This window comes from Hippoglossus stenolepis, chromosome 1 (genome assembly GCF_022539355.2).
Source record: "Hippoglossus stenolepis isolate QCI-W04-F060 chromosome 1, HSTE1.2, whole genome shotgun sequence".
In the NCBI taxonomy this organism is placed as follows: domain Eukaryota; kingdom Metazoa; phylum Chordata; class Actinopteri; order Pleuronectiformes; family Pleuronectidae; genus Hippoglossus; species Hippoglossus stenolepis.
This window is the reverse complement of record NC_061483.1, coordinates 4171407-4183944: the sequence shown is the minus strand read 5'-3', so window position 1 is coordinate 4183944 and position 12538 is coordinate 4171407. Positions and strand designations below refer to the sequence as shown.

Genomic DNA, 12538 nt, shown 5'->3' with positions numbered 1-12538 from the left:
TATTGATTGATTGATTGGAAAGTGATAGAGAATTCCTGGATCCGCCCCTAAACCTGCCTCCAAAATTCAATATACTGTGCACTGGGTCACGTCCCAACCCTAATCCTGCTGACAGACAGACAAACAAATGCTAATAGTAAATAGTCTGTGTTCATATAGCGCTTTTCTCTTCTTGATAACTACTACTGGTGTTATACAAACATTCATACAGTGCCTCTACCGTTTGGGGGTTCATATCTCGCCCAAAGACTGGGATCGAACTGCCGATCACGTTAGAGAACGACCGCTCGGCCACAGCTGCCCCTGCTTATGAGAACACAGTCTCATAAGTGGAGGTAATTATAACTGTCCATCCAAAAATGTTCCCCAACAATTAAATCAATCACACCAGCAAACAAGCAAAACTTTTTCCGAGACAAGTCAAGCTTTTTTCCGCATTTCAACACGAGGGCGTGAAGACGGAGGAGGGAGAAGGACGAAGCCTGATGAGGACGTTCAAACCGAAGAAGACAGGGGGGGAGAACGGAGCGCAGCACTTTCCACCTGCCAGGGATAATGTTCCACTAATATCATGATATATTACATCCTCTCGCTCCGCACACCGAATCCCTGTCTTCCTAATGTAGCTTGAAAGACGTTGTACGAGCATTAACACAAAGAGCTGAGGGAGGCGTTAGCTGGGCAGGATGACTGCTGATGGGACGGGATCAGAAACACACATGGGAGGTGTTATGCAGAAGAGCCTGGATCTCTGAGAGTGTGTGTGTGTGTACCATGGTCATATCTATGTGGATGAGACCAGCAGAGAACCGGCTCCCTGAGGCTAACAGGCCTTTCCACCACATAAGGGAGCGGGCACGCTGCACTTAAACGGAGTGAGAGGATGAGGAGAGCATTTCCATATCCTCTCCCTGGATGAATACATTCCAGCTTTGAGGTTCTCAGCTCACACCCTCCCTCTTTACAACAGAATGAATTTGTATGTAAGTGTGTAATTGACTTACATGCAACACCCAGAGGTTTTTTTTTTTTCTCCTCTGCAAATTTCATCCTCGGTGAGTGTACAGTAGGAGCGTTGAATTGCACAATCAAAGAGAGATGGATCGTGTGTGCAGGCGCACGAAGCCTCGCCGGCCTTCAGCATAACAGGCATTGATCTGCCACATCAAAAAACAAGGAACTTATTGCAGCGCTTTAAGGCTGGAGACAGAATCTAATATTCAGCTGGTCCCCGAAGCAGCACTGCAGCCTGAGAGCTGCTCATCTGATTATTAAAAAAAAATAAAAAATTAAACGCGGCGGTACATTGTTGGAGTGGGATGACGGGCCGGTCTGTGATGTCGGCGACGCACCGCCTCAATAATTCAAAGTCGAGAGAACTTCGCCGCTTTTGTCAGCTCGCATTTACAGCGGGGAAAAGCATCTGCTGTCAAGCCTGCAGGCGTGACGAGGCGTTGTGATCTCTGCCGGTCCGAAGGTCCTGCGCCGCCTGTAAATGTGCGTCTGAGAGTAAGTGTGTGTGTGTGTTTGTGTGTGTTTGTGTGTTCGCCCTCTGCAGCCTCCTCTGGGACGGTCGTAGCAGGTGAGGTCTGCTGACAGAACTGGAACTGTCATTTTGCACAGGGGGGAATTCATTTTTCTGGATTTGTGTGCGTCTCTTCCTCCCTCCCTCCCTCCCTCCCTCCCTCCCTCCCAACCTACCCCCCCTGCCCCTCTGCCCCCCGCCACTCCCTTCCGAGTTCACTCTCTTCTTGTCTCTGTTGCTTTATTCATGCTGTGATGTAGGTCAGGGCTGCTGGTGGTGGGTAGGTGGGAATCAGCTAAAAATAAGGCCGGATAGGACTCTCTCTGCGTGTGCGTGTTTGTGTGTGTGCGTGGCGTGTGCGTGGCGTGTGCGTGTTTGCCCTGGCTCATCCCTTTGTGTGTATTTGTGTGTTTGGGAGAGAGAGACTGTGCATTCGGTTGTTTTGGATGCTGTGAGGCAGAAGGAGAGAAGAGTCTTCATATTATTTTTATGTGTGTGTGTGTGTGTGTGTGTGCATGTGCATGTGCATGCACGTATACCTATATCTGCATCATGTTCTATATTGAGCAGAGATTTAGGGAAATAGCTTCTTTAACAAACGCCTCATTTCTAGACTCTAATCAACCCAGATATTGCGTTTGTTTGTGTGTGTGTGTGTGTGTGTCGGCCTTGATGTATTTATTTTTGTGCGTATTATAAACTTGTGTTAACGTAATGTACTGTTTATATTGGATGGACAGTATGTGACCATATTGCCTCGGTCTGTCACATGCAGGCTAAAGAGCTTTTCCAAATGTCCATATCAATACTCACAGGGAGGAGCACATGCACTTTTAAGTCAAGATCATGGACATAACTTTTGTTTCTTGCATATGCCTAAAAACTTATTGAGCAGAAATTATTATTTCAAGCCGAGTACTTTAAATGTCATAAAACATGACGGGGGGGGGGGGGCGTCTTAAAGATGTAAAACAAGACAAAACTGTGTGGTTGTTTTAGATTAACTGTCCACAGCACAGTGAAGTTTCCACAACATTAGGTTAAACAGTGGTCGGTCTATCCAGAGCCGAGCAGGATTCCTGAAAAACACTTTCCACTATGCAGTAGAATCATAACTGCACATATGTATATATATATATATAAAAATGTCCAGAGGCACAATGTGAAAACAACTGCAGATGATATTAATATGAATTCAGTGGTACAGAAACAAGCTGTGACTCCCACCGCTCCTCCTTGTAAATGACTTGTAGCAGCGACAGCCACTAACTTCGGCCGACGCTAATGTAAGAGCACGAATTACTAATTCATGTGCAGGAGTTGAAACAAAAACACTTAAAGTTTTGGTGTTCTTCTTTTCTTAACTGCTTCTTCTTTGCAAACGTCATCACCCTCCGGGACACACATCTCGTCTCCTTCACACGCACACAAACATGTGTTCACTACAATCTGCACCCCCCCCCCCTCTTCTCTGACCTCTCTCTCACTCTCACTCTATTTTTATAGACCCAAAAAGTTAATCTCACCCAGCGATCACACACCATGAGGATAATTGAGGTGGAGCGTTACTTTTAGCACCTTAGACACACACACACACACACACCACACACACACACACACACACACACCACACACACACACACACACACACACACACACACACACACACACAGTTAGAGAATTACGATATTTTAGTAGTTTTCTCTAATTGCACTTGGTGTTAACCGCCCATTTTAAAACACATTTGTACAAAGCTGCTTTTAATTCTTGATTCTGATTCATATACTTGTATTTGGTTTTCTTTTATTTTATGGTGGTTGTAAGGATTAATTGTTTTATTCATTTTATCTATATTTGAAAGAGACAGAAGCTAAAACCAAGTGTTTCAGACAGAGGCTGAGAAGAGGAGCTGCAGCGATGGACCGTTTGAGGAAAGTGATGTTTTTATGAACTTTAGAGCATTTAAATATTTTCAAGTAATGAACATAATGAACCTGAATATGAGCAGAACACGTCTCCTTTAAATGAATAATCCAAACTTGGCTAATTACAATTTAAAGTCGGACTTCCGGGTGCTGAGTGTGGCCACCAGGGGGAAGTCGAAAAAAGCGGAGAATGCAGCTAAACCAGAATGATTTAGTTTCTGAGAAGCATCCAACACAGTAATGGATTATACAGATGTGACAGTTGTGTACAGGAGCTCTGATTGAGTAATGGGAAATAATGTTACAAGTAATATAACTAGTTACTTTTGCTATTGAGTAGCAATTAACAATTAACAGTCAGCTAGTTGTTGTCCCGGCTGACGTGTCCTTGATAAAGACGCTGACGCTCCTCTGCCTCCATCTTCATGAAAATTCAAACAAACACAGTTCCTTGAGTTTCGCTGCCTCGTCGGCTGATCTCACTTTCATCCAGGAGTCTCTATCCCCCACAGGAAACGTGTCAGCAGCAAACCCCAAACTCTTGTCTGTTCTCTTTGATTTAGTCGTACCTGGTTTTTGTGATCATCCGCCTGAACTTCAGGACTTCAGCGGATCACCTCACTGTTCTGCTTTGGTGCATCAGAAAAAGTTGAGTTTGTTCGTTTGATGCGAAACAAACAGATTTTGTTTCTTTGAATCCAGAGACGCGTTTCTTCTCTGTGCATGAGGCGACTGGCAGCGTGATGAGGAACTGAGCGTGGTTAAATGAAGATGAAATAAAAACTTTCTCCTCATTACTTATTATCTCTGTGTGGACTTTGTTTTTAACACAGTCAGAGAGAAAACATCAGAAAAACGGCCTCCTCTGAAGGAGGTAATTAATCTCAGCCAGCAATTACACACCATCATAATTGAGTTTCACGGCATAGCTTTCCACAACTTGTAAAGTTAGGAGAGGAAGCTTGGAGATAACCCCCACCATGCACCAACCCTCCCTGCGCAGCGGGAACTTCAACTACTGACATGAACTTGCAAAGAACAGTGATGTTATCCTGTAATTTGAACTGAGGGCCGAGGGATTTTCATGATGGGTGTTTGATCTCCGTGATGAAGACATGCACCGTGCTGCAGAACACATCAAATACACAAAACTACGCCTCTCTGAAATACTGGAGCCAGAAGAGAAGGAGAACTTGCTATTGTATTTAATTAGAGCAGCAGCACCGTCTCTGTCCTTCTGGAAGACACAGACGGAGCAGGTGGAGCAGATTAGAGCCGGCTGAGGAACATGTCGCCTGCATCGCCGAGGAGAGGAGAGCTCGTCGGTCGGAGGACTGAGCGACGGCGAGGGTCGCTGTCAGGAGGAAGAAGCGGCGCTTCTGCGAGGCGGTTTAATCTACCCGTCACTCTGCGGCTTCGACGAGGATCTGCCATTCACCGAGCCGCAGACTGGCAGAGTTTCAGACGGACACTGAAGGCAGAAAGTGTGGCAGAGTCCTTCTGTCAGACAGAGCGGAACAGTTTACCTCGATGACAGATGCTCTGTGTGTGTGTGTGTGTGTGTGTGTGTGTGTGTGTGTGTGCAGCATGTACACACGGGTGTACTTACTTCGAAGCTTTGGAGTACACCTGGGTGTCCACCACTCTAAATATAAAAACCATATATCAGGCTGCAGGAGGAGGCACAGTGTGAGTTTCCTTATGGTTCCACGGAATACTGCACAGCCGAGGTCTTATTATAATCCTATAAGAAATCAGAATCCGCTTCATGGGGATAATGAGGTGTAAATCAGCGGGGGAAACGCACAATGCACAACTGACGCAGGCTCTGACGTTTTGTACAGCAAACAAATGGACTTGTGGATCAGGGGGGAGAGCGGGTCGTACACTAGCCAGAAGGTGGGTGGTTCAATCCCTTGCCCCTTCCAGCAAGACGACCCATGTCTCATCATTCAAGTTTCATGGAAATCTGTGCAGTCGTTTTTGCGTAATCTTGCAGATAAACACACAATCCAACCATTAAACAAACAGACAGGGGCGAAAACATAACCTCCTACGCAGAGGTAATAAAAATAGCTTAATATCATAAATCTGCAATATGAAATATGTGCAAAAGGAAATTAAGAGTTACAGAGTTGTGCAGTTTGTGCAAAAGCAAAAGTGCATCATCGTTCAGGGGAGAAAAGTCTCTCCTCTGAAAGCTCTTTGGTAATTTACCACCGGCTCTTTCGTCTGTTTCATTTTATGTTCAAATACGTCAAAATGTGAAATACAATATTTACAGCTGCCAGTTTGTCTGAATTTAAAGCCGAATGCAAAACAAATACATGGTTGTAGAAATGTTTTTACTGCGAGAAGTTTGACCGGAAGACACCTGATGGACGAGGGGTGAGAAACACCTTCGAGCTCCCGCAAGTACGGCCGACCTTGATTCAACTTTTCTTGGCTAACCGTGACCTGGACCAGTGAGAATCTCCACACACACAATAAATACACGTTTTATTGGACAGTTTAACAACGGCGCTGCCTCCGTGGAACCTTGGGGTTCTCGTATGTGCAGATTTATCACCGCGTTTCATTGAAAATAAATATATATAAACGAAAATGTAGAAAGTAAGGTCGAGTAAGGTTTATATATATATTACAGATTGGATAAAAGGTTCATCTTTTACTACGGTTACTGTTGATTTGAGATTTTGAAAAAGTCTGTTGAGGAGCTGAGTTTGTAATGTTGCTGCTCATCTGTATCAAACATGTCCTGGAGCACGGCCAGGGTGAAAACGTGTGTTTTTCTATGTGCATGTGTTTTTGTCATCTGTGCATGTTTCCCTTAACTTCACCTCACAAAAAGAAGGTCCCTGGTTTGCACCTCTTGAGGCTGCTGATGTGTCCTTGAGCAGGATCCCAACTGCTGCAAGATGCTGCGTCATCATTGTGTGAATCGGTAAATAAGACATGTGGGAAGCTCTGAGAGGTCGGCAGACTAGAACATTGAAGAGAGAGAGAGAGAGAGAGAGAGAGAGAGATAGATAGATAGATAGATAGATAGATAGATAGATAGATAGATAGATAGATAGATAGAGAGATAGAGAGAGAGATAGATAGATAGATAGATAGATAGATAGAGAGAGAGAGAGATAGATAGATAGAAAGATAGATAGATAGAGAGATAGAGATAGAGAGAGAGAGAGAGATAGATAGAGATAGATAGAGATAGATAGATAGATAGAGAGAGAGAGAGAGAGAGAGAGAGAGAGAGATAGATAGAGATAGATAGAGAGATAGATAGATAGATAGATAGATAGATAGATAGATAGATAGATGAGAGAGAGAGAGAGAGAGAGAGAGAGAGAGAGAGAGAGAGATAGATAGATAGAGAGATCAAACTATACCTATACCTGCGCCTGAAGTTGGTGATGCTGGTATGGTAATATAGTTATGATGTTACCATGGCAACAAAATTAAGTCCATCATCTTCTCCATTCAAACAGATCCACAACCTTTTTGACAACACACCGGCATCAGACACACGCCCGTTTCCAAGCCCATCAACGTCGAGTACAAGTAGATCTAGTGCGCTCCCTTACATACAATGTGAAACCAGATCGAAGGTCAACATGTAACAAGGACCTGATTTGAGCCTTTATTCAGACAAACGCTGTGCACAAGTATCTACAGCCTCTGAACAAACACACAAAGGAATCCCAGGCTGGGATGCACGCGCCTGGAGAGGAGCAGTGGTTCCGGTGACAGGCTGATAATCAGGACGCGGTGCAGATGCTGTTGTGTATCGAGACGCGGTGAGAGAAAGCTGAGTGATGAACACAGATGCTAACGGAGGAAAACAGTGACAGAAAAAAACCAAAAAAAACCAACAACAACCTGATTCAATTAACTGTCACAGCGGTTCACGCTGAGAGTTTGACACAAGACGACAAAAGAAGCAAGTTAACAACTGTTGTCTGTGAGGAAAAGACTCTCAGCCAGAAAGTCAGTCAGCACATTCTGACCTGCCGACATGTGTTCGGTTTGTCTGTCACCGTGTGTTTCCACCACGTCCACTGGGTTGTTTTGTCTTTTGCCCAAAGTCACAACCAGCATTATTATTCTGTGTCAGTCCCCCACACAATCACACACAATCACACACACACACACACACACACACACACACACACCCTTGATTGTCCCTGAGCTGAGTTTTGTTGGTGGGGCGACAGCAGCAGATGGTTGAATTTAGTTCTCATTGTTTCAGATTACTGCAACACACTCTCACACACACATGCACACATACAAATGCACACACAAATGCACAGAGATGCCAACACACACACACACACACTGATACGTATGCACTAATCTAAATTTGTCAGGTAGGTCATCTACAAGTTGATCTGCAAATTGAGATAAGAACTTGATTAAGAAACGACTCCAGCGTTAGTGAACAGTTGCCAGGTAACGCCGAAGCCTGGCGGGTAACGCCCTGCGTGACCTAACTGACTTCCCATCAGTCGCCATTCACCTCGTAGCCGACAGGACAAAAGAAAAAAAGGCGAGAAGAGGACGTGTGGAGCCGTCATTATTCTCAAAGTCTCGACCAAGACGCAGAGCGACACGTTCTAACATCGAGAACAAAAACTAAGATGCAATAAGATGCAGAAACAGAAAAATAAAAGCTTTGACAGAAACTAAGAAATCCACGCGACGAGGAGCCGGGAGGAACCGGGCGTGACGTCAGAGAAGCAGCGCTGCACTTTCTGTGTCTCCACCAGTGACAGGCACGAGTCATCTGACTGGCAAACTGGTTATTGGGTTATAAATATTTGACAACGAAGTGTGGGAGCACTAAATTAGCTTCATTGTTATTCTCATCCGGAGGCAGCTGCTACCTGTGCTGACAAAACGCTGTGTGTGTAAGTGCATGTGTGTGTATTTCACAGTCTCACATTACTTCTCGTTTCTATTTGCAGGTGCAGCTGGGTGGTTTCGGGAGATTAGTCATGAGATTAGTTGAGGTTATTCACGAAGTCGGTAGCTGAGCACATGTGGGAGGAAAGAAGGTAAAAAGAAACTTCATGGATCAGAGGTTTGAAACCCTGAGTGTAACTGACAGTGTTCGGAGAGTAGAGATAAACAAGCTACATCTCAGCAATTTGTGGATACACTAGATAAATTGGCTTTATAGCATGAAACTAATTCCAACCACCCACTGGGGTTTATGACCTACACTGCAGCCAGCCACCAGGGGGCGATCCTGTCGATTTGGCCTCACTTTGGGGAGCTGTCATCGTTGGGATGAGTTAAAACCAATTCATTGCACGTAGAAACTTAGAGATGTTGCTGGTGGTATGAGAGAAAGAAGTGATCAACGTGATGTTTGAACTACAACAGAGATGTAGAGATGAAAAACAGGAGAACTGACCCTGTGCCTCCGGTTTGAACACATTTTAAAAATCACACACTGAGAAACCAACGAGCTGCAAAGTAAAGCTGCTGTCAGACGTGCACTGAACAGAGATCCAGGATCAGCCTCTGGAGTTTCTCTGCCTCGCCCCCTACAGTATGAAGTCTGCAGAGAAAAGACGACACGACCACACAGCAGGAGATCCTCCGATGACGCAGCAGAATCAATATGTCACATCCTGCCTCTGAACACGTCCGAGCGGAGAACCTCCCGCTGCTCTGTGCACGTGTGAAAGACAAACTGCGGAAACAAGTCTGGACCCAATTCTCCAGAGATCCTCAAGTGGGACGCGAATCAAACCGGTTTAGGAGGCGCTCCAGGTTCCAAGTGGACATTTCACACTATTCAACTTTGTGAGACTGAGACGTATGCAGTTTAATTTGTTAGGGGCTCATTAGTGACCCACTCCAGGTCAACAAGCTCAGCATGTTTTGAGTAAATCTAAAAGATATATTATATATTTATAATACATAGGGTCATTTTTTCTTCTCTTTAGGATCTCGTACATTTTTAAAGGAGTTTGTAAATATGTTTCCATGCCCCACTGCGGCTGTGTCCCATTTTCCTGAAAGGTAGATGTGCCGGTACGAGTCCCAGCGGGAGAATGAGCAAAGTGACGGCAGAGTCGCTGAGGAGAAACGAAGCAGCATTCTCACACACACACACACAGACACACACACAGACACACACACACACACACACACACACACACACACACACACACACACACACACACACACACACACACACACACACACACACACACACACACACACACACACAGTTATTGTTCACTGCTGGGAAGGCAGAGGCAGCAGATGGCCCTGCAATAGTTCTCATTGTCTCATGATGTGGCGACAGAGAGCGAGGCGTGCCCTGTTCGGGGGGTTCGGCCCCCCGGCCCCGGAGACGCCACCGCCGCCGTGCCTCAGTGTCGCAGTCAAACCTCTTGGTCATAATTAAGGGCGGCCCCCAGTGGTTCCACTTGACAGCAGAGAGCAGCTGGAGGCCACGGGAAGAGGAGGAGAGGTCGAATCCTCCAGATGAGAAGCAGCTGAGCAGGAGACACAGACTCGTGTCCTCTTGACACAAGTTTCTTTGTCGATAGCTGCGGTAAAACTACAAGTTCAACCTGCTGGTTCCAAAAACGCAAACGGAGGAGTAGAGGGATCTTGGAAACCTTGTTTGCTGAGTGTTTAAAATGTGTTTACAAGCCACAAATGTCCTTTATTAATGCATCTATAAAATGTGAACAGCCCACTTCACACTGTTCAAATATCTTAATTCCACTAAGTGCCGATCATTGGTTTGCTTGTAAACATAGCTGGTGCTTTCATTATACAATTACTTGAGTCTCTAATCCAGGACCACTGCGCCTCTGAAGCAAATATTTGTGTCTTTAAAGTATTGACTGGTTTATTTTAGCCTCAGCGTGTTTTTATTGGGCTCAAGACTTCGATTCTCCTGTAAACTTGTCCAATCTCTTTTATTGGCTGTTTAAGCCATTTGGCAAACGCTTTCCGAGCAAGTGTTCGTTTGGTCAACATAGATTTTGTCAAAGTAAGTTTGGTTTCAAAGTGAAAATACAAGTGTACATGCTGCTAAAACATAATTTGGATTAACAGTAGCCGTCTATGTAAACATTTAATATTATTAATATGCATTGACTGCATTCATATAGTACTTCTCTAGTTTTAACAACCACTCAAAGCAGGAGCTCGATACTGTGGTTTGATCCCCTGATCACTACGGCACAGACTCTGTGGAAGTGGAGACACGTCATCTGTGCAGGATATCTTCCTTTACCACATGAAAGTAATAAACTGGATTTTTTTTCAGTGTGGTTTAATCAGTCAATATGGTGAATTATGGCAAAAAATGATTTGTGTCATAATTCATCATGTGGAGTTCGCCTGCAATTTCTAATCCTAACTTAATCCTAAATATGGTTTAGTCCCAATTCCTGAAACTGTTCCTTTGGGAAAAAGTGATGACAAACCAAACTGAGCTGCTTGGAAGGATTTCCCTCACTCTCACACACACACACACACACACACACACATGCACACACACATGCACGTTCGCACACATGCACGCACATCAACTTTCTCCCACCTCAGCCGTCCTCCGCACAGACACTTAATGTCCCACCGTTCTAAAGCGACGCCCCGAATTTAAAATTCTCCACCACAACACCCACGACTTGAGTTGAGGTTTGGCGACTGGATCAGAAGCGACATACTGGAACCGACAGTGCAGCTCCCGTCCTCGCGGCAACCGCATCAGACGCACATTCACTCCCGTGTTCCTACATCGCGGCTCTTCTTTCAAGACACGGTGTTGACAAGTAACTTTGGTAATACATCAGCCGCGCAGGAGGCGCCACATCTGCTTCTGACAACATCCTTTCGCTCGTCAGCTGCTCCGCCAGCTGCAGCTCGCTCCTCCACTCCCCCTTCTTCCCAAACTGCAGAGCGAGGGATGCATCACAATCAGTCCCCGATAAGTTAGTGCGTCTGAATCCGCCCGCTGACCCCCTGCACATGAACAACTTGTTGTCTGATGGATGCAGACAGTTGCATCAAAGGGCTCGGTCCATCACGGCTGCTCGTTATTTCAGACAGATTTATCTCCCTCTGCAGCTTGTTGATTTCACAGCGTTACCTCTCCGTCACATCACACACACTGTACGACAGCGGCTTATTTCCTTCTACGGTTTCACTGTGGCACCGTATAATAATAATAAACAGAAATATATCAAGATGCGTCTGATATGAGAGGCACCTTAATACGTTTTTATCTCATAAAATCAGGGTGGTTTTTTTGAGTTAGCAAATGTATTTAGTTTGTGTCCTTGCTGCAAGTGAGAAGTGAGGATGCAACACCTGACTCTGATTATGTTCACCGGCGGGATCGGAGCAATATAAGTACGACCATGTCTGGGGTCCTGCATCAGGGTCAGTTTAACCAGCAACCACTCACTCACTAGGGTAAAGATCATGGTTTGGGTAAGTGGTAAATTAGGGTGCATCACTGCATCGAGGCCAAGGAGTCGCCACAAATTCAACCAAGCTGCACCGAACTTGTGGAAACCGGTCTGTTGGTTTGTTTGTTCATCAACGGGATTACGGAAAAACTACAAAATAGATTTCATAAAACCCGATGTGGGACAGGAAAACCATTTAAAGCCGGATCTGGACAAAAGAACGGATCCTGGACCCCCACACACACACACTTCCCCCCTACAGGTTGGACGTGTGATTCACGATGGTTGAGTGCACAGAGCAGCACACACATGAATTTGCTGACACGCTGACAGAGAAGAGGCCAAAGAACCATGTCGACTGACAAGGTGGAGATTTCACACAGACATGACGGGTACGTTTTATTGGTTGTGACATCGGAGATGAAAAACTGACACAACAGAAGTTCTGACTTGTCCAATAACAACTACGTCTGTCCTGCATCCTTCAGCCTCTTTAGCTCTTCAAAAGACGCTCAGACATTCACTCCTCTTTTTTGTTTTAATGCTTCTTTTTTGCCATTTTCACCAATTTCTCAGAGAATAATTCATGGATCTTGATGGAGAAAAGAAAAACAGGCGTACGTTTGGACACTTTGGGAACT

The 12538-nt window shown here is 45.1% G+C and overlaps 1 protein-coding gene across 1 annotated transcript in view; it reads right to left on the bottom strand.

Annotated features, from left to right (window-relative positions):
* LOC118114081 (protein kinase C-binding protein NELL1) overlaps window positions 1-12538 on the bottom strand; it is a 206494-nt gene that overhangs the window by 62551 nt on the left and 131405 nt on the right. The window lies entirely within an intron of this gene.